This window comes from Wyeomyia smithii, chromosome 1 (genome assembly GCF_029784165.1).
Source record: "Wyeomyia smithii strain HCP4-BCI-WySm-NY-G18 chromosome 1, ASM2978416v1, whole genome shotgun sequence".
Classification (NCBI taxonomy): domain Eukaryota; kingdom Metazoa; phylum Arthropoda; class Insecta; order Diptera; family Culicidae; genus Wyeomyia; species Wyeomyia smithii.
Window position 1 is genome coordinate 29,917,053 of NC_073694.1, and position 21,281 is coordinate 29,938,333.

The 21,281-nt window shown below is 39.6% G+C and overlaps 1 long non-coding RNA gene across 1 annotated transcript; it reads left to right on the forward strand.

Annotated features, from left to right (window-relative positions):
- The first annotated feature begins 211 nt into the window (after nucleotides 1–211).
- Nucleotides 212–17,261, forward strand: LOC129718305 (uncharacterized). Its single transcript, XR_008726850.1, has 3 exons — nucleotides 212–537; nucleotides 597–674; nucleotides 17,017–17,261. It is a non-coding gene; the product is annotated as an uncharacterized LOC129718305 (long non-coding RNA).
- Nucleotides 17,262–21,281: the final 4,020 nt, after the last annotated feature.

Sequence of the window (21,281 nt, forward strand, 5' to 3'; positions counted from 1 at the left end):
TCGGTATGATTTCACGGTAATCGGTCCAGTAGTGTTTGCGTGTATTGGTGATAGACAGACACATTTATAGATATAGAATACATAAAAAGGGCAACAAGTTGGAATGCGAGAACTACTGAGCGATCACGATTCTCAATGCAGCTTACAAGATGCATAACATACTGTCAATAATAATTGATAAGGTTCTGGATGATCAAGAGAGTGCGTGATCTCATTCAACTCTATCAGTGATACTCGAGCGGATCAATCGCAAAAGCAAACTCCCTATAAATACGGTATAAATCAGGCACTCTGTCAATTCTTACTTTTTAATACCAATAAACAGTTTATAGCGATGACGACGTTCATTCGATTTATTAACTTGTTATTTTTGTAAATTCGAAACTTTGCTTGAGAAAAGCTTTGTGATTAGTGAGTGACGATTTTTCTGTGTGCTGCTTTGTGTATTGTTGGCGGAAAACATGCGGTTACTACTGGTTCTGTCCGTAACACTGCCCTTGCTGCTGGAAGCCACCAAGGAGATCACCGAAGACAAAAGTAACTACTACAATGCTACCAATTTAGTTGGGGGAATACCTAGCTTTCAAATGTTTCAGGCACCTTGTAAGTTCGGGTACGGAACCGATCGGTTCCACCGATGCCGGAAGCTGTTATACTAGAGGCGATGAAAAAAGGTGATGTTCCTACATACATTTATAACTATATGTTATTTCTTCTTTTAAAAAAATAATTAGAATAGTTGAAAACAAATTATTCCAATAATTTGATTTTTTTGGTTTGTTTATTCGACACGACACGGATAAGTTTACATCTCATAAACCATCCCACGACGATGTTGAACATATTTCTATGAGAATAAAATGTGTTCACATACTATAAACTCGTGGGATCCACCGGTGCCACGCTCTATTGCCCGGCGCTGTTACGGCCTCTATCTTATCGCGACCGTTAAATTGACACGTCTCAGGCCAAAATTCTTTCCGATAATGCCACCCTGACACAGAGGCGGTCCCCAAAACAACCCGTTAGAATTTTCCTACAACCCCGAATTCCACCCTGCTTCCAAACCTCACACACAAACCGCACATAGGCACTCGCACGTTCACAGCAGCAGTCAGTCTGTCCGCGCCGTTCGATTTGCTTTGATTGATCGCACGTTCCGTAAAAATCCACCGATTTGCGTTTGCGCTCTCCTTCGCGCGCCGGTGAGACGATGCGTATTGGTGACGGGACAAAAAAGGTACCGAAAAACATGCGGTTGCTCCTGGTGCTGTTCGTTACACTGCCACTGGTCCTGCTAGCCATCATGGAGGTCACCGAAGGTAGAACCATATACTACAATCCGGCGGCCAAGAACGACGAACTAAACAGCACCGTCAACACGTCGAACATTTTTGTTTCGCCGCTACGCTGTAAACCCGGGTACGGACTGGATCGGTTCCGGCGCTGCCGGAAGCTAATATCCTGACCAAGGTACTTCCCCATTGGACGCGCTTGCTGAAGATGCTGGTGTAGGTTATCAACGTAATTATTTTCGGGGGTGATAAGATAGAGCACACTCAAAAAAAAAAAAAAAAGATTGACGTTATTGTTATTTTGTTCTCAACTGTTCACTGGGTCAAACTGTGTACTAACTGTTTGCGGAGCAGTCGTTTCGAAAAACTCGCCGGAATGAGACTGCAAGTGTTACTAATTGTGGTGGGAATCACACTGACTGGATTGTTGTTCGAGAGTGCCGCTTCGATGCGGGTTATATTTAGGAAGAAGTTTGTGCCTCCGGATGACCCCCAGCAACAATCGGCGCACATTCTGAGGTCCCCGAGTGGATACCGGAGTGGGGGCAACTGTGGTGCCGGTCAGATGCATGATATCTACGGGCTCTGTCGGTCGGCGGTGTATTTTTGAACGTGTTCGGTAGGTTTCTAAGTTTTTGTGTGCTCCACTAGTGGTACGGGAATTTCGATGTAGGAATCGATACTGTGGTAGATAACAGGTTTGCTAGATAAGAGTCACACATTGCACGTGATTTCGCTATTTCACAACTCTCAAGTGATGCGTGATGTTTTAAATTTGTGCGGTTCTAAGGTGGAAGAATTATTCGCTTCACTCACATATATTAATTAATGAAATAATTCAGCAGACCGATACATTTGACGAGTGACAACAAAAAATGAGTAATCTCTGGTGATGTTTTGATTACAGCTGTTCCCAGCTCCCAGGTGTCGTAAGTCAAGTATGCATAAGAAAAGAGCTAAATCTGTTAACAATACCAGTTTTTTTTCTAATTGAATAATAGCTCCTGCAAAATTTTGTTCCCTGTCCGCCGAAAATTAAAAAAATTGGAATGCGAAGAATAAATCAAAAAACTCTAAACGCCGATTAAGGCTGTCGATAATAATAAAAACACCTGAATGTGAGTTAATAGAAGTAGTGGAAAATAATTCAACTCGTTTGAGAACTATAAGTTAATCTTATTTCAAGAAAATATCAACGTGTGGTAAGAGCATTTATTCTACTACAAACCAATAATCGAACAGCCAGTCCTTAGTTTTTAGCTATGCAGGCCGAATGGGAATAACATTGGTAACATATTTATTTTAAATTCGCTGTAGAATAATATAATGAAGAAATGACAGATTGGTCAGTTTGTTTAAATTTTGCTAATGGTTGACCGTCAACTCCCATTTTTTGCGAGGCGCATGACATAACCCACACATCAACCATTGCAGCAACTTCAATCACATTTCGGAGGCAGCAACTTCAATCACATTTCGGAGGCCTTCCTTCTCCACACCGTACACCCTCGATATGTGATGATAATTGTGTGAAAAGCTGTGCTGTGTGAAAAAATTGCGGTTCGCCTTCAGATACAGGCAGCATCGTACATTATGATGCGAAAACAACTTGAATGATGGTAAAAAATAAAACATAGGGCGTTATCTCTCTAATAAATTTCTCATGCTGGCAAACATGAGGAATAATTTGTTTTTGGCCAAAGGATCAACAAAATACCTCACGTATAGGAGAAGTCACAGTTAGTATTTTATTAAGAGCGTTTCGACACAATAAAATTATAATGCATAATATAATTTTTTTAAAAGACATAAAATATTGAATGTCGGCATGTTATTCATCTTTTTGTAGGCCTCGATGATCTGCTGCCTCTACGCATTGGTCACAAAATTATTAGAGTGGACTTTCCGCGTTCCATCTGTGACCAGGTCCAGCCAAAGGGCACATCATCTTTCATGTGGAAGACTTCTTGAAGAAAAGCATTATGGGTTGGACATTTCAATCTCATTGATCGTAAACGTCATCTCTTACCTCCTTGGTGGAGGCCGTAAAGTACCCGATTCCCTGAGTTTTTGCATGAAAAACTTGCTAAATAAATCCATTATAAAAAGCTTACGTTACAGCCTTCTCCACGAAACGTGATCCTCAACTTGATATAGAAAACGTCATCTAGGACAAAAAATGCGCTGGTTAGATAGGAAGAATTTTTCTGTCCCACTATATTTGGTCTCCATACTACCAGTAACGAGAATGGCCTGAGATTAGTGAACTTCTAATTTGCACGACAAAATATCCAGAAACAAACGTGGCAAGATCCTAACAGGAATGCCTAATATTAGTTGATGGTCGATACTCGATTTTTCGACTGATTTATAGACTAAAGCCGTTTCAGGAAGCCGTCCTGGATATTACCAGTAGGTTTTTTGAAAGTCCAATCCACAACAGACCAAATCGTTCGTTCTTGTGACAGACCTGCAGACTCATCGTTTGTTTGTTTGTAGACTTCAAGAAGGCGTACGATTCAGTTGAGCGTAACTAGCTATAATTGAAAACAACATGACGGGCATTCGAACCGGCTATTCAACATTATATGGGAAGGTGTAGTACGTAGAGCAGGAGTGCTAAAAACCCGTGTTGGCCCACATCTCGAAGTTTCATTGGTTGGAATTAAAAACGTAAATTTCTCCGGGATGCCTTACATCCATGGAAGTTGCTCAATGAGGAGACCGATTGGCAAGCATTTAAAGTCTTTGAGCGGCTGTGCTCAATCCTTGGCAGAAAACTAAAGACTAGGGTGTGGCGCAGGCGCATGAACCACGAAGTGTACCAGGCTTACCTACAGGCTCATGAAATGGTTCAACCACGTGGTACGAGTACCGGCAAAATGATCAGCAAAAATAATATTTAGAAGGGACCCAGGCAGAGTTCGGTGGCTCCTTGGTAGGCTTCATATTAAAAAGATGTGTGGAAGTTACGGGTGATTAGAGGAGACTAGCCCAAGATCGAACGATTGGATTCTTGGAACATGGAACTGCCGATCTCTCAACTACCTAGGAAGTACCATGCTTGTCATTCTCCTCAGTATGTGAAAGGAGAGGAGAAAAAATTCACTGCTTCTTTCTCCACTCCAAAGGGTCTCAACCAGCTTACAGAGACAAACACACTTCCAGCTCACCCCACATCTGATAGAAACAAGAGGGGTGAATCACTCTACAGATAAAACGCAGAAGTACACAACAGTGTCTACTGGCGAGTAGTCCGGAAGGTGAAAAAAAAACCTACTGGGCAAAAGTGTAGTCATCGTGTAGCTACACTGCGAAAACGAATTCCACCAGAGTAAATTCGACCGGCACGAGCGGCACGAGCAACGCAGTCTTTTTTTTCTCCCAATCTCTTTTCCTCTTTTGCCATGCTCAAGAAACCAACTGTGAAACGCACCGCAGATAGCTCTGCAGTGTAATTATTGTGCGTGATGTCCACACGTGTGAGAAAGTACACCATAGTTCATTGTCTCGCAAGAGAGAGATTTCAGATTACACCGCAGTGCTTTCAGGAAGCTCAGCAGATAAAAATCGTTTGTCGCTCTCCACTAGCATGAGCGTGGATTTGCTCTTTAGTGTGAGAGCAGTTATTTTCGCAGTGCAAGATGTTCTCCTGCACTCTAGAGGTTTTCTGAGGAGAAAAGACAAGCATGGGAAGTACTCGCGTGCTTTCCTAGGAATTGAAGACCCGCAAGTTCAACATCGTAGCGCTGCAGGAGGTATGCTAGAAGGGGACGATGGCGCGTACGTACAGGGATGGTCACACCATCTACCAGAGTTGTGGAAGCGCACAGCAACATTAGTATTATCAACGTGCATAGCCCACACCTCGGAAGTACCGATGACGACAAGGACGAATTCTACGCGCAGTTGGAGAGTGAATATGACCGTTGCCCAAAACATGATGTCAAGATCATCATCGGGGATTACAACGCTCAGGTTGGCCAGGAGGAGGAGTATACACGGTGACAAAAAAGTCCGGTCATACTTTTTTGGGGTCTCCTGTAGCCTACACGTTGCATCTCTCTGGTGCCATCTATGTGTCAAATGAAAGGGTTAACTTTGCTGCCCAAAGTGGCAGAGTTTCGTTTCTGTGCAGTTTGTTTACATTGAGTTGTGAGCCATGGCAGAGTTAAAAGCAGCTGTTATCGCTGAACATGTGAGAGGGTACAACCCGGACACATATTCAAACACCTAAAACCGCTCGGAATCAACCGGAAATTCGTGTACCGGACCATAAATCGGTACCTAGAGACCGGAGGCACCGAGGACAAGGCACGATCTGGACGACCAAGGTCTGTGAGAACTCCAAGGCTAAAAAAGATTATACAAGACCGGATTCGCCGAAATCCCGCCCAATCTGCACGGAAGCTGGCCAGGAACCTTAAAATGAACCGAGAATCAACCCACCTGCTTCTGCGCAAGGATTTAAAACTTACACCGTACAAAAAACAGGTGGTTCATGGGGTTACCAAAGCTACAAAGGACAAGAGGTACCAACGGTCGCGGGAGTTTCTCGATTGGCGCGCAGATGACGGGATTATATTTTCGGACGAGAAGCTGTTCGTTTTGGAGCAAACAGTCAATCGCCGAAATGATCGAGTTTGGAGTGTGAGCCTCCAGCAAGCTCCTGCGGACAAGCTGAACGTTTCTCGGTTCCAAAATAAGACGTCAGTGATGATTTGGGGAGCCATTTCCAAGAGAGGTAAACTGCCTCTCATTTTTATCGATAGAGGGGTCAAAATCAAGGCAGCGTACTACCTGGACACGGTTTTGAATAAAAATGTTCTGCCTCCAGCTGAACTATTGTTTGAAGACGATTACTACTGCTTCCAGCAAGATGGCGCCCCAACCCACACCGCAAAGGTTGTTCAGGCATGGTGTGAGGAAAACTTGACCGATTTTATTTCGAATAATGAATGGCCTCCGTCGTCTCCGGATCTGAATCCACTGGATTATTTCGTGTGGAGATACATGCTGTCGAAGCTGAACGACTTTAAAATAACAAATTTGGAGCAATTCAAGCGAGTTGTTACGGAAATCTGGGACGAGATGCCGATGGAGCACGTGCGCGCCGCTTGCGACGACTTTCCGAGACGTCTGAAGCTAGTCCGATCAGAGGAAGGTGGTATAATTCCGAGATATCGTCTGTGAAGTATCTTTATGAGTTACTGAATAAACCTATGAAAGGCAGATTCAGATTTTCTTCTTATTCTTTGAAATATTGAGATTTTCCTGTGTGACCGGACTTTTTTGTCACCCTGTAGACCGGTGATTGGACGATTCAGTGCACACCAGCTGACGAATGAAAATGGCCTTAGACTAATCGACTTTTCCACCTCCAAGAACATGGCCATACGTAGCACCTTCTTCCAGCATAGCCTCCATCATAGACTCACCTGGAGATCACCGAATAGAACAGAAACACAAATCGACCACGTTTTGATAAATGGTCGGCACTTCTCGGATATTATCGACGTCAGATCACATCGAGGCACTAACATCGATTCGGATCACTACCTAGTGATTGTTAAGATACGCCAAAAACTATCCGTTGTGAATAACATACGGTACCGTCACTCGCCACGGTATAATCTCGCGCGACTGGAGTAACACGACGTCGCAACACAGTACGCGTCATCGCTCGAAGCTACACTGCCAGAAGAGGGAGAGCTTGAAGAAGCCCCTCTATGTGCCACCCCCAACAATAAGCGAAGTTAGGGATGCGACCTGGCAGCTCAAGAACAGCAAAGCGGCCGGAAAAGACGGCATCAAAGCTGAGCTTATTATGGTTAGCTCGCTGCATCGGCTGATCGTCGAGATCTGGGAAACAGAACAGCTACCGGAGGAGTAGCCCCATATACAAGAAGGGCGACAAACTAGACTGCGAGAACTATCGAGCGATCACTGTCCTGAATGACGCCTACAAAGTGTTTTCCCAGGACATCTTCCAACGCCTGTCACCATTAGCCAGCAGGTTTGTAGGAAGCTACCAGGCCGGCTTCATGGGAGGACGATCTACGACTGACCAAATCTTTACACTGCAGCAGATCCTCCAAAAGTGCCGCGAGTTTAGAGTCCCTACACACCATCTTTTCGTCGATTTTAAGGCCGCATACGATACAATAAACCGACAAGAGCTATGGAAAATTCTCGACGAAAACGGCTTCCCGGGGAAGCTGACAAGACTGATTAAGGCTACGATGGATGATGTGAAGTGTTATGTGAGAATTTCGGGTGGAACGTCGGACCCATTCGAGTCTCACAGGGGACTCCGACGAGGTGATGGTCTCTCCTGCTTATTGTTTAACGTCGCCCTAGATATAAGATATAGATATAAAGCAATTGTTCGACGACATGAAAACCCTGAAACCTACTTTTCTGCATTTCGCAACAAAAATCGATCGTGAATTTCCGATGTGAACTTGAATACGGTTTGTTTTTGAATTGTTTTTCAAGCAAATTGTTAATGAAATCGTGAAAGATTTATTGATACCTTTTATTAATAAACATTATATGAAATCTCATTTTTGCTTAGATTTTTTTCAATTTCCGGTTCCCGGGAAATGAAATTTTTCATTCCTGTTTTCCGGGAAACCAATTCCCGGGAACACTGCAAACCCTAAGTAGTAATGTTTGCATTAAAAAATGGACTTTTTTCGGATGGTGATAGAAAAAAACCAAGACAGATAATTGATTTTAATGAATTTCCCATGGCACTGTCTACTCTAAATTTCCCCGTTCACGGCCAGTACGGAGCTTCTCGCTGATTGTCAGCAACTTGGTGCGTGAAATGAATTTCACCTCGCCTTCTTTGGCAACGTGGTGTGTGAAATTAACTTCACCTCAGCTCACTTCCTTCGTGGGTGAAGTAAAATACGAAGTGCCCTGCCAGTCGTTGCCATCCAAGGTGAGGTAGGTTTCAGCGTCGACCACCACCATCACGTCGCGATTCGCCGGAAAAAGCGACTAAATCATCTTATTCAGCCGCTGCCTCTGCGTCATTGCCAGCAGTTCCGAGAACAATGGACGGGACCAGTGTTATGAAAATGACTGCAAGACAATGACAGCAAATTTTCCACTGATCCGGCTCTCATTGTATTGCACAGCTCTCACTGCTCCCCACACGTTCGGTGAACAGTTCGACAGCAACTGACGACAGTACACATGCAAGTATGATGACAGTTTTACAAGGTATGCTATTCACGTCGATGCATTAGTATTAGTGATCGTTATGAACTTTTTCCAATTTTGTATGAAATTTGAAATAATTTTGCATTTTAAACTAAACTTATAAAACATACTTTCCTGAAAAGTTATAGAAATGATGTCGAAACATGTTTTATTTGTGGGGAATACATAAACATGCTGCGGTTTAGGTAAAATATGCTGTTTTTCATCAATTTGCCGGTAACCTTTTTGCACTTTTCGTTTTTTTCTTGTACTCTAATAGCGCTTCTAAGTAGAGTCGCTTATGTTTCATACAGTAAGAAAAGTCATGAGCTATGACAACATGACAGCTATGACTAAGATTATGCTCCAACTATTAGAAATATAGCATTTTTATATATTTTATTTCGACATATTGTCGCAATTATTCACACTAAATCTAAATTAATATCAATTTCTAGTGTGTTTCAACTGAAGATTCTGTCTCCAACCAAAAAAATCAGATATAAAACAACATTAAACAAGAAATTTCCAAAAATATTCTGAATTCCATACAAAACGCGAAATTTTTCATAACGAGATTTGTTTGTGTGCGTGGAGAGACAAAAATGTAGCATACCTTGTAGAACTGTCATCATACTTGGCACATGCAACTTCATACGGACTGTTATTTTTCATCTTCATATGTGTGTTGGTATTTCCAAGCTGTCGCGAATGACAGCCTGTAATCTTCCGACATCCTTCAACACGAATCCGAGCGGGATGTCAGGTGATTATGATCACGACAGTGAGGCCGATGAAAGAATGAAAGAGAGATGGTGCGAAGCACGTTTTTTCATACGTGGGGAATGATATCAACAATGGAGACGGTTTGCTTTGTATTCAATATGCCACCGGTCTGTGAAAAAGTAGAAACGAAAAAATGCAAGACGACGACAGCCGCAGCCGATCAGTAGGCTGTCAATAGGAACAGGACATCCTCAAAATGAGCAAACTAGGCTGTCATGTCCGAACGAACAAAATACATGCGCAAGAATGAGCTGTCGTACGCAACACAAAACCGTTTCTTTGCCTTGTTTAAGCTGTAGCTGTATGTGAGCTCTCATGAATAGCTCATTCATGAGGCTGTTAGAGTGAAGAGAGGGAAAAGTCGTCAGTATAGTGTCGCTCTCCAGTCATTCTCCTAAGCTTGGACGGGACTACCGGCTCCTGACATGTATTTCCATGTTCGCCATGTAGGGTAAACAGGTATAATACGCCCCCCCTAAGGAACATCGTCAATATTTAGCTATGTTTATCACAAAAAACAAATCTTTCTTGAAGTTGTATACACTATTTAGTTGGTAATGCACTGCTATTATTTTGTTTTGTAATTACTGTTACAGAAAAACGCCATAATTTTATTAAAAAATACGACAAAATTGCAAGCTTTCCAATCTACCGGGGCAAAAAGCCCCAGATGCAGTATACCCTAGTAACAAAATTGGTTATATCAAAGTTGTTTAGTATATGATACAACTAAAACATAAAACCTTCTATGCCGACCATGCGGTTATAACAACCTACTAACAACAGCTACAAACATGTGTTATGGCTAGTTGGCCCAGCTTTATTGCTGTCATCAAAGCTTCATATGCGCCCCATCATAGGACCAGATGTTTTATACTACTCGGTTTGCTTACCACATAATGGCCTCGAAGTTTTAATTGAGATATATTCTCCAAATAGAGTGTGATGCATTAAATTTTATCTTGGTTCTATTTCTCTATGACAGCGGTTTTTTCCAACAGTGTCGTGAAAACAAAATTGTGTAAATTTTTATTTCCATCTTGATTGATTAATAAATATATTGTTGCCTTTAAATTGTTTTCGTGCATGTGAAAACACATGCCATAAAATATTTATGGTGAACCCGGCCACGAATTTTACCACAAATTATACGAGCCGCAGGAATTCTGCAGGAAATCAATATAAAATTAAAATTTAATTCCTCTGAACTAAGGTGATGATTAAATAAATTCCCTGATTTGAAGTATTTCGTTAAATGTATGCCGCTATCTATCATTAGAATTTTGGTGTGGTTTCGTTATTCTCGTAAAAAAATGCTGATTTCAAATTTAATTACAAAAGTTTGCAATTTTTCCACTCAATACGACATGTTGTTCTAGAATAAAACCTCGGACGTATTTAAAATCTTCGTCATAGCCAATTCTTATAATTTGATCAGAACATAGCATAAGATAATACAAGTAAACCTATCATAGCATTCGTCTGGCTATGTTCCGATCATCAATTTTTTACAAGCCTCAATTATAACCTACATGGCGGGGTTGCCATAACAAATTCTGTTCGAAATGAAATTACAGCTTAGAAATTTATCTTAGCTTTAAGAGGGACTTCTATACAACTTCACGGGTTTTATATTTCTGGTTTTATTTGGTTGTTATAAAATTCAATATAAAACAAGTTTATGACCATTTTAAAACTGTGAAGCTAAGTTGTATTATGAAAGACATATTAAGGGTTATAAAGCCTATTTGCAGAACATATTTTATGACTATCAAATAAAACCTACTTACAATCGAAGGCTTTAATGCAAGCCAACTTGAAACAAAAACAAAACCAGAATAAATTCTTGAAGCATTTTGATTGTTACTTGGGTAATATGCCCCTTGCAGTAGCTTCATATGGCAGCTCAGCACGCGAAGTGGAACAGCGCTTGAAGTCTCAGAAGCAAACGCTAAAGCAATGAACAAATCAGCCCGGCTAGCGGTGGGGCATATTGCCCGGAGCTGTAATGTAGCAGAAAGCATTGAATACTTAAGCAAATTATTCTATTTTTATCGTTTCTTCACCAGATACAGCTGATTAGAGGTTCATTTGAGATATATAAGTCAAATACCAGGTAATAAACTTTATACGCTAGTGAAAAAACGTTACGGAAACGCTGCAAGAAATTTGATCTGAAGCAGCTCAAATCAAAATTGATTTTTGTTTATTTTTTGCTGCTAGTGACAATTATCAAACTTGCACAGAAGGTTGGTCCTATGACCCGCTACGGATTCCCAATAGTCTCATGTCTTATTTTTTGTGTGTTTCCGAATAAATGGACTGATTGCCGGTTGCGCCGACCTTCCGATCAAGCGTACGCAGCGCTGTAGCCACTTTTCGTGATGCTCTGATTGTAGTCCAACAGTGCCAAGATGTTGTAGATACCGGAGCAAGCATAACCAGCGTCCCTTTTTCGTACGATGTCCGTTTTGACACGGTAGGGTAATGTTTTTTGAGCACGCACACTTCTGAACGGAGAAGTTTCACTGTTCTCACCATCACGGTTAGAGTTTGAGCCAATTTTTTTCTGCTGACTCATGGGTTACTACGATTGATGCTGCATGGGTAGTTTCGTCAGTGCGTGTAAGGGTAAACCCATAAAAAATCGGCAATTTTTGAGCGTTTTTCCTAATGCAAACATTGGGGTTCAACAATTTTGTTTTCTCGAAAAAGGCTTCATGCAAAATTTAAGCAAAATCGGACTTGTGATAAGGTTTCACTTACAGTCGTGAAAGTCTTACATTTTCGAACAACGAAAAAATTTACAAGAGTAGCTCTTGAAGTTTTCGAAATCAATTTTTTAGGAGACTCAAGCTGCACCAAAACACACAAGAGACACTCCCAGCTGGAACTTTTTTTACATCGATCAAAAAACTGAAACTTTGACCTATTTGGTCGGCGAGCGACCAGACCGAGCCAAGCGCCAAACACATTGTTTTGAGTAATTAGCATTTGAAGTTTGACCACCCATAAATTAATCGTGTTTGAACTTATCGTTAATTCAAAGGCAAACATGTAATGAACAGGGCTTAATGAATGTCCTTTTATCATAAATACACGAAAAATAGCAATAATTGATAAAATATTTGGTTTTTATTGTTTACACCTATGCACTCAGTTCAGTCTGGTCGAACAAAAATTTTAAAAGTTGGTCTTCAGTTCGGTCTGGTCAAACGTATTTACTTCAACATATCAACTTGTCCATTAAACAAGCTAATTTTGTCACTAGTCAAACGTAATACATAGATATCAACGCTGCTTTATCTCTTAGTCCAATCTGTATAAGAAATTATACAGCTGATAGACAAGCAAAGCTTTATTTCTGTTACTCTATTTCCTGATGCCAAAGCGCACCAAGTGCTAAGTGTTAAGATAGTATCAATATGAAATGCTCTGGTATTTTGAAGCGGGTATTGTCTAATATTATTGATTTAACGTATATTGACCCAGTCCTGACATTTGTTACAAGAAAAAATTTAATATTATTTGAAAAATATCAAATGGAAATAAAATGCACTTGATTCGGTCTCCAGAATTCGCGATTCCCAACGTTTCAGCGATGGAACGATGCGAGAGATCCTTGTTCTCGTAATGAATGCGCAAGATTTTATCACGCACGAACTGTTCTTTCGACTCCATTCCCGCAAGTTTTGATCTTAGGACTTTAAAACTTGCAGGATGTAAATAATGCACTATGAACTAAATCCACCAAAGTTCTCATTAAATTCTACCCAACGGTTAAAAAAGCAATTTCATGGTGTGGCAATTTAATCGTGGACACCCTTTAGAAACATTTCTTGAACACTAGAATCCTCACATTTCGAATTTGGTTCTATTTGCTAGATTGGTTCTAAGGTCATGCCAAAATTTGTGTTTTATTTGTATTGGAGCCCTTCCTTTCTAAGTAGGGCGGGTTGTCAAACCACTATAAAAGCAAGTTTTGTCCTTTAAAACTTTCTCATGTCAAATGTGGTTCGATTTGCTGGATTTGTTCTCGAATTATATGGAAATTTGTGTTTCATTTGTATGGAAAACCTCCCCTACCAGAGAAGGTAGGGGTCTCAAACTACCATTTAAATATCTTTTGCTCTCAAAACCTTCATATGTCAAATTTCGTTCCATTTTCTTGATTAGCTTTAAGGTATGCAGAAACTTCATTTGTAAGAAAGTTCTCCCTCCCAGAAAAGGAAGGGGTGTCGTATCACCATAGCAATATTTACTGCTCCCAAAAACCTCCACACACAAAATTTGGTTCTGTTCGCTTCATTAGTTCTTGAGTTATACAGGAATTTGTGTTCCATTTGTATGACAGCCCTCCCTTCCCGAGGAGAAAGGGGTCCTAAATCAGCAAAAATAACCTTCCTAGGTTCCAGAATCTCATTCTTGCAAATTTTCACGCCGACCCACTGATCCTTTCTTGAGTTAAATCATGATTTGCGAACTTCAACTCATCTTTATTACATAGATTTGTATGGGATCCCTCTATTTCAGGAAGAGGAAGGATTTCGAGCTTACCTCTCGGCCCTAATACAAGTTTCACACCGACCGGTTCAGTAGTTTCCAAGCCTATATGAATCAGACAGACAAACGGGCATTTCTATATGTTAAAATAACTCAATTTTTTTTTGGGTACATCTACCAAGGTTGTTAATACGATAGATTATCGTCGATAATCGTCATCGCCGTTACCGATAACGTATGGTATCGTTATTGACGATGACGATACCGTCTTCAAACATTAACGATATCGGCGATAACGATAGTCACTAGACGTTATCAGCTCACCAACGCCTTATGCCAGTTTTGTCTGCTCTGGTAGCGAATGGTGTATGACTTGATCGAAAAGCAGGCACGGGGTGAGGAAACGTTTTTTCACTTCGGAGGATTGGAGACGAAACATCACTAGGCAACAGGAAGAAACTTTTACTTATTTGTTTATGTTTCGCTTCTCATCAGGGAAATGAATTTATCAGTTTTGATTGTTTTAGCTTATGAGGCGCTTTTTAAAGCAAAAATTGGAATAGTAAGGTATGTAGCATTGTCATTTTTGCATTTAAAATGCATCTAAATGATATATCTAATAAAGCAAAAGATGGTATTGCAGTGGATGGTAATAAACAAACGTTATTGATTCGATACCGTCCAGTAGCTATCGTCATTGACAATGACGATAATGTCTGAAGACGTAAGCGTCATCGTCGAAAACGATAACAGACGGTATCGTTATCGGCGTTTACGATAAATTATCGATTAACAACCTTGACATCTACCTTTTTTGACAGCAGGAAAAAATCCAAAATTTAAGTTTGCTATTTATACTTTTGTGGAAGGTTTTAGAAAATTTTTTCCAGACTTATAGACAGCGATGGTTGGCTAAAATTTTTTTTTGAAAGTACACTGGGACTTTTTTACGCGGGTTTTTTTTATGCGGTTTTTTTATACGCGACTTTTTTTTACGCGATTTTTTACAATAACGCGGATTATTTTTACGCGGTACTAAATAAGTTTAGTATAAGTAAATCCAATAAAGTATAAATCAATCGTATGGTTCATGTCATTAAGATATTCTGTTTATTAATCTAAATAATGCATATTTTTAATTTATTTGCTATTATTATCAAAAAATAGGCAATTTCCGTTAATTCGGGAAGAAGGAACAAAAATACATTAATAATTGTACAACGATACGAGTCAGGGTCGTTGCGATTTACTTCCGTTCAAGAAACGAAAGCTTAAACATGTAGCAAAATTATTATAAAAAAGTTATTGTCATGTTCTTCAACGAATTTTCATTTTAGAAGCACTAAAAACTCATTTTGTTTGTTTCGTTACCATTTTTATATCATTTTTCAAGTTTATATTTACTTACGTGCCATTATTTTTAATCGGATATTATTATAGAAAGGAGTTTTTTTTACGCATTTTTTTTAAATTACGCGGTTTTTTTATACGCGGATTTTTTCAACGCGGTACAACCAACCGCGTAAAAAAGACCCCAGTGTATCATTTAGTTGTGTTTGAAGATACTCATTATAGTCCCCCAACAGTTATGGGTCAGGCAACACCTGAATGTTAAAAATTTGATATAAAATAGTAGAAATGCTCCATCACCAACGTTTCAACAATAACTTCGATCATCAGTGGGTTCGCTACAAGTGATTCATATGCATCTATTTAAATGTAAAATATTATTTGCAGAGCAAAGGACACAATTATGGGACACATTTGGCATTCAAGATGACGGATGACCATTAAGTTTGTAAATAGTTTCTAAAATCGTCGAAAATCATCGCAGAAGTTACTCTTTTGGTGTTACAGCAAGAAACAAGTAATTTAACTAAATTAAGATGTATTTTCGTGCAAAAATCAGGTTCTGTGGCTGTTTTCAAGCTGGTTCAAACTGTTTTGTTATAATTTTTAGCGCCCTTTCCTGAAGTAATTTTTTAATTGTTAAATTCCAGGTTTCAAAAACACTGACGAGTATTTCATTTTTTTATTAAAATTGTGTTCTATTTGTTTACAATGATTCTGTTTTCTTAAGATCTCAACTTTTGGTGAAGGTTAACTATATCTAGGCTATATGACTATCAGTGTAAGATTTCAATATTATTGTTCTGTTTGTAACGCCATTTTTAGTCTCAGCTGAAGACATCCAACTGTTAAACTACTAATCCTTATTTTATGTTTTCATTAAAATCGACTTTTTTGACAATGCCCTGTAGAGCAAAGATTTTTTTCGCAACCTCTTAAAAAGTTTAACTGGTTTGTAGTTCTTTGCCAGTTTATTTGTTTCACATTTTTTGCCCACCGTGAGCTATGATGTCATAAAATGCTGTAACGAACTCGAGTTTGCAATCTTTCGCTTTATTTAGGCTTCAAAACGAAGGCTGGTTTTTGAGTCTCATAGTTCGGATTCCAGTGACACATATTTCCCACGAAACGTTACATTGTAACGTGCAACCTGTCCAACAGAAATCACTTCCAAGAACGGCCAGTCATTGCTGGGTTCCACCGCTCATCACCACATAATCCAGCCCCCCCGCCCCACAAATATTCAATCACCACAATACCGAGCATCCCCCCGACCTGTAGAATGTCGTCATTCGACAACAAACAAAACGTTGCATCGGATTCCTCAAACACCAAACAGTGAGACTCACCTGCCTGAACCGCGTGCTGTAATCTACTCTACCGGCATTTGCGATAAGATAACGTTTAACGGCCCGTCGACACTGAGTCGATCTTATCGATGGGTGCGCCGCGACACCGATTCTCCATGTCGTCTGCATTAGTTTTCACCGGTTTAGTCGTTGCTAAACTACCGCGTAGATCCCATCGCGAAAAAAATGAAAGTACTGCAGGTGCTGCTATTATTCCTGTTAGCTATGGTTACACTAGAGCTGTTCGCTCCGGTCGAATCCGTTCGGGTTATATTCCAGAAGAAACCTCACTCGGACGATAACATTGCGCACGTTTTGCGCTCTCCGAACGCAACCAGCTGTCCCCAGGGCCAGAAACTGGACCGGCGGGGAATCTGCCGGGAGTCGGTTACCTTCTGAAGTCGTTAGCTTAAATTATTTTTATCGTTCAATGGAGTAATGGTGGGTGAAGAAAAAGTGTAGGGTGATTTTTTGTGTCATACAATTGTGCTAATTTTTTGTTTTTTTGTTTTTATTTTCAGAATCTGAACGCTGAAACTGTCGACATGTTTGAAGGGACGCCGGATTAAAACTTCGAAGCGTTACACGCAGAAAACTTTTTCGACAACTAGAGTTATGATGAAAATATAGACAGTTGTTATTGTGTCTTACTTAATTATTGCTTTAGTGATAAGTGTCTAGAAATGTGAGTGAATAACTATATAAATTAAGTGTAATGTAACAACCAATTTTATGAATAGAATAATCTCCTACACTATGAAGTAAACCCACCAGGCGAAGATGTGTCTACCCGAACGCCCTTGAAGAATCAACGTCCACAGAGAACATAATCCCAACCCACTATCACAGCTATAATAAAATAAAAACAACTGTTCCCGGTTTCTCCTCTATCACGAATCCCCCATATCACAGGAATTGTCGCCTTTCGTTGCCCTGAAAGTGGATGACAAAATAAAATCCCATAAAACATAATTAAGTAAAAATCCTCGCCACATTCTTAGGATTCTTCTCTATGGCGTGTGACACTCACTCTCTCTAGCCGTTAAACGGCTTACCGTAGGGCGACGATATTTTCTCGTCCGCTGGAGCCGTTTTCATGTGGCTGCAAGCCGGAAAAAAGAAATAGTTCACCTGTCATCGCCTAAACCGAACATCCATTCCGATTTGCTACGTTCTGGCATCAGCAGCTAGCCAACGTTGTAAATAGTGGTGCGCTAGGCTAGTAATCCTCGCCGCTAGACAAAATTCACGACCTTCAATAACTTGTGCCAAGATTGTAGTTCAAACTTTGCCCACAGTGCATCACCACAAACTCTGCTCCAATGACGATAAATAAATTAATACAATGTTTATTCTACGCTGCACTGTGTTGCCATCGTCATTCGGCGCGTCAAGCAAAGCAGAGCTTTTACGCGTGAGGAAGAAAATAAATAGCATTAAAAGCATGGGTTGAGCTTTTCCGAAGGTAATAAATTGAATTACGGCTGACAGTTTCCGCACACCCATACGTGGTACCATCATACTGTATCTGTATACCGAGGCAGAGAGATAGGAAGTGTTCTTTGTAATTGGTCAAACGAGAAGTGGAGCTTTGATTTTCTCAACAGTTAAAAGAGTTACTCGTGCTCAGCTGACTCAACTTTACCTTATTTTAAGTAGGTATCAATTAAATTTGACTTGCTCGAAAAGCTTGAGTGAAGGCTGATAAGTTCACAGCAGGTATGTGTTACAAGAATCGCTTCTCTTTTCATCATGGCGTCCTCATGGCCGGCTTACTGGCAATCAAAATTCACTAGTGTGTTGACCGAACGAAAAAATCATCGCAGATCTAATATGTGTTCTAATTCTAATTCCAATGATGTTCTATAACGATTATTACAGTTTGTGACATAGTTTAGCCAACTTACACAGATTACACATCTACAGAAATGACAACATCTAGTACTAGCTTCACCTTGGAGAATTTAAGACTGTTGGTTTCTGTTTTTCGTTTCGAACAACAGTGAAATAGAATATGTTCTATTTTAATTCATTTGAAAAGAAATAGAAAAAACAAATGTGCTTACTTTTTTGTCTTTCCCTTCCACGAAGAGTTTTAATGTTGATACTGTTATAATTATTTCAGTTTGTCGATCTTATTCTTTATAGGCTAAATTTAACAATAATATGGGCATTTTCATGTTTACAACAGACCATAACCTAGTACGAATTTATATGTCGTAGTTGGAGACAAGCTAGCCAAGTTTAAACGTAGAATTCTTGTTCTAATTCCAATGATTTAGAGCAGGACTTCTGGAGACTGCAATTTTGGACAGTGTGGTCAAATATTTTATTTTATTTTTTAAACGTAGAATTCTTGTTCTAATTCCAATGATTTAGAGCAGGACTTCTGGAGACTGCAATTTTGGACAGTGTGGTCAAATATTTTATAGATAGTTCTGTCGACTTGGATCATTTATACTTAATGGTACAAATCAGAATAGAAATTCAATCTATTTCTATAATTTTTTTTATGTATGTTTGTTCCAGTATAACTCTTCAATGCCTGAACGAATTTCCAGCAAACTTATCATACGTGTTCTTTGTACGAAGGTCATAGAAGTATTGAAAAGGGGCAAAGACATCCCCCCTCCCCAGGGTCTTAGCTAATAAGAAGGTCAAGATTTGTCGTGAGTTATGGGAGCTTTTTGTATGAATACTATTATTTTCAGGCCCTTTGTCATACCTGAAAGCTGAAAATTATGAAGGTCCATAGACAGGAACATGATATTTTCTATATCCAAGAAGACGACTCTCCGTTTCTGGGCACTGTAGAAACGCTCACTAAACTCCTAATGTTGGTATTTTAGAAACCATAATGACGTCTAGAAAGCGTATGCAACAACAGTATGCAACGCAGTCCGTCCCCTTTTTCGAATTCTTCTATTCTACCACCTACGTTGCGCCGCCTTGGCAGACCATCATACGGTTTTTTTTTTATCGTTACATCGCTATTCGGTTTGTTCATGATAACATCGCTGTTCCGGCAAAGGAGACAAGGTCATGGGAAAGACAAAGACCCATTTATTGCGGTTTCAATTCTCGGTAGATTGAATTCACCATCTGCTGCGTAATGATCCCTATTGCCCAGTGAGGTGTTCCACCGAATATCCAAGCTGTTCTTCTCGCGATGAAAACAGGGAGGAGGGCATAGTTTGATTAAGAAAGATATGTGTGTAACAGCTTTGCAAAATTCAAAACAAGCCGACTACATATTTTCAATTGAAGCAGTAGAAATGAGTTTTTGTCGCTAAATACAATATTGCTTTAACGATGAAGTGGGTGCTCTACCTATAACTGTGTTCCAGCAACCTTCAACATTATTTTCAAATGACTTGAAGTTAAATAAACAGCGCTTCTCTTCAGGGTAACAATATTTTTTTTGAATGACAGATGGAACAGAATTATTACTGAAATTCAACGCTTCATGCCATCAAATTGGTTAACCTCAACCTAGTGTGTTCTAAAACATATTGATCATGTCTGCCACCAGCTAACGTCAGCATGAGTAGAATTTGCCCCCAGCAGCACTTCGGCAATATGCAACACGCAACAGTTGCACTCTTGGTATCTGCTTCCATCCGACACAAGAACAATTTGATTCCTTCCCAGCCCATTCGGCAATATGTTTTGATTTCTGGTCATTGCAGATTGCCACTTGCATGACGTGCGGGATGACTCGCGTTCAGTCGTTATCTTGCCAGCAATCACTGACATTTTCAAAACTTCATCAGTTACTAAGCTTTTTTTAACAGCTAGCAGATAGACGAGCGTTCCAGCATCACAGCATCACAATATTGAAAACAATTTCTTTTCATGTTTCTTTCAACAGGATCAACATGAAAGCATATTGATCGTATTCCCAAACCTATTGCAAGAAATGCATTGACATAAAACAGGTTGTCGTAATTCTACGTTTATTTTGCGGTCGTGTCTTATACATAACCTCATCAGCTATTTAACTTTCTGGAAATGTAAAATAGAGTTGTTTCTCAGCAAAATGAGCCGATTTCATCTCTTTGAATAGTCATTTAAGATTTGGCTGAAACTTTACACATATGTTCCTATCGCATAAAGATGTTATAGTGTGCTATTAGTAACTTTTGCACTATAAGTAATTATATTCGAAGCCGGAACGATTTGTGTAATTCATGCGATGTCTCTAGCAAATTAGCAGATAAAAAGAATTCTTCCTCAGAGAGATACAAAAATATATAAAAATCCCAAAAACCTGAACATTGATAGCTATTTAAACTTGGAGAAATAAAATTAGAAAAAAAAAAATTAAATTATCAAAAATAAAAATTCAATTATTTAATTTCTTTACAGAAGATTAGTTTTTTCAAGTAAAATATTATTATCTACAACTTTGTTCAAGACACTATACCGTTTAAATGAACCACTATGAGGATAGAAGTATTTTTTATTATTAATAGGCACTCCTCTCAGAAAACGTTATTTGTAAGTTTTTTGTGCTTCGGAAATATTTTCTTTTTCGAGTGTTTTATGTGTTTGTATGTGCGTGTGTGTGTGCGTATGTGTGTGCGTGTATGTGTGTGTGTTTGTTTCTGCAACCATCTTAGATTCGGGATTTAGAAGGTTTTAGCTCTACCGACCTTCCAAAGACCCTTTACAGAATGACTGAGTACTTGCAGTACCTTCCGGAGTAATTTTCCATTCAGTAAGCCCCGCCTCAAAAAAATATTAGAATGTTAGTGATTTTATTATTATTTTCAGACTTTCAATT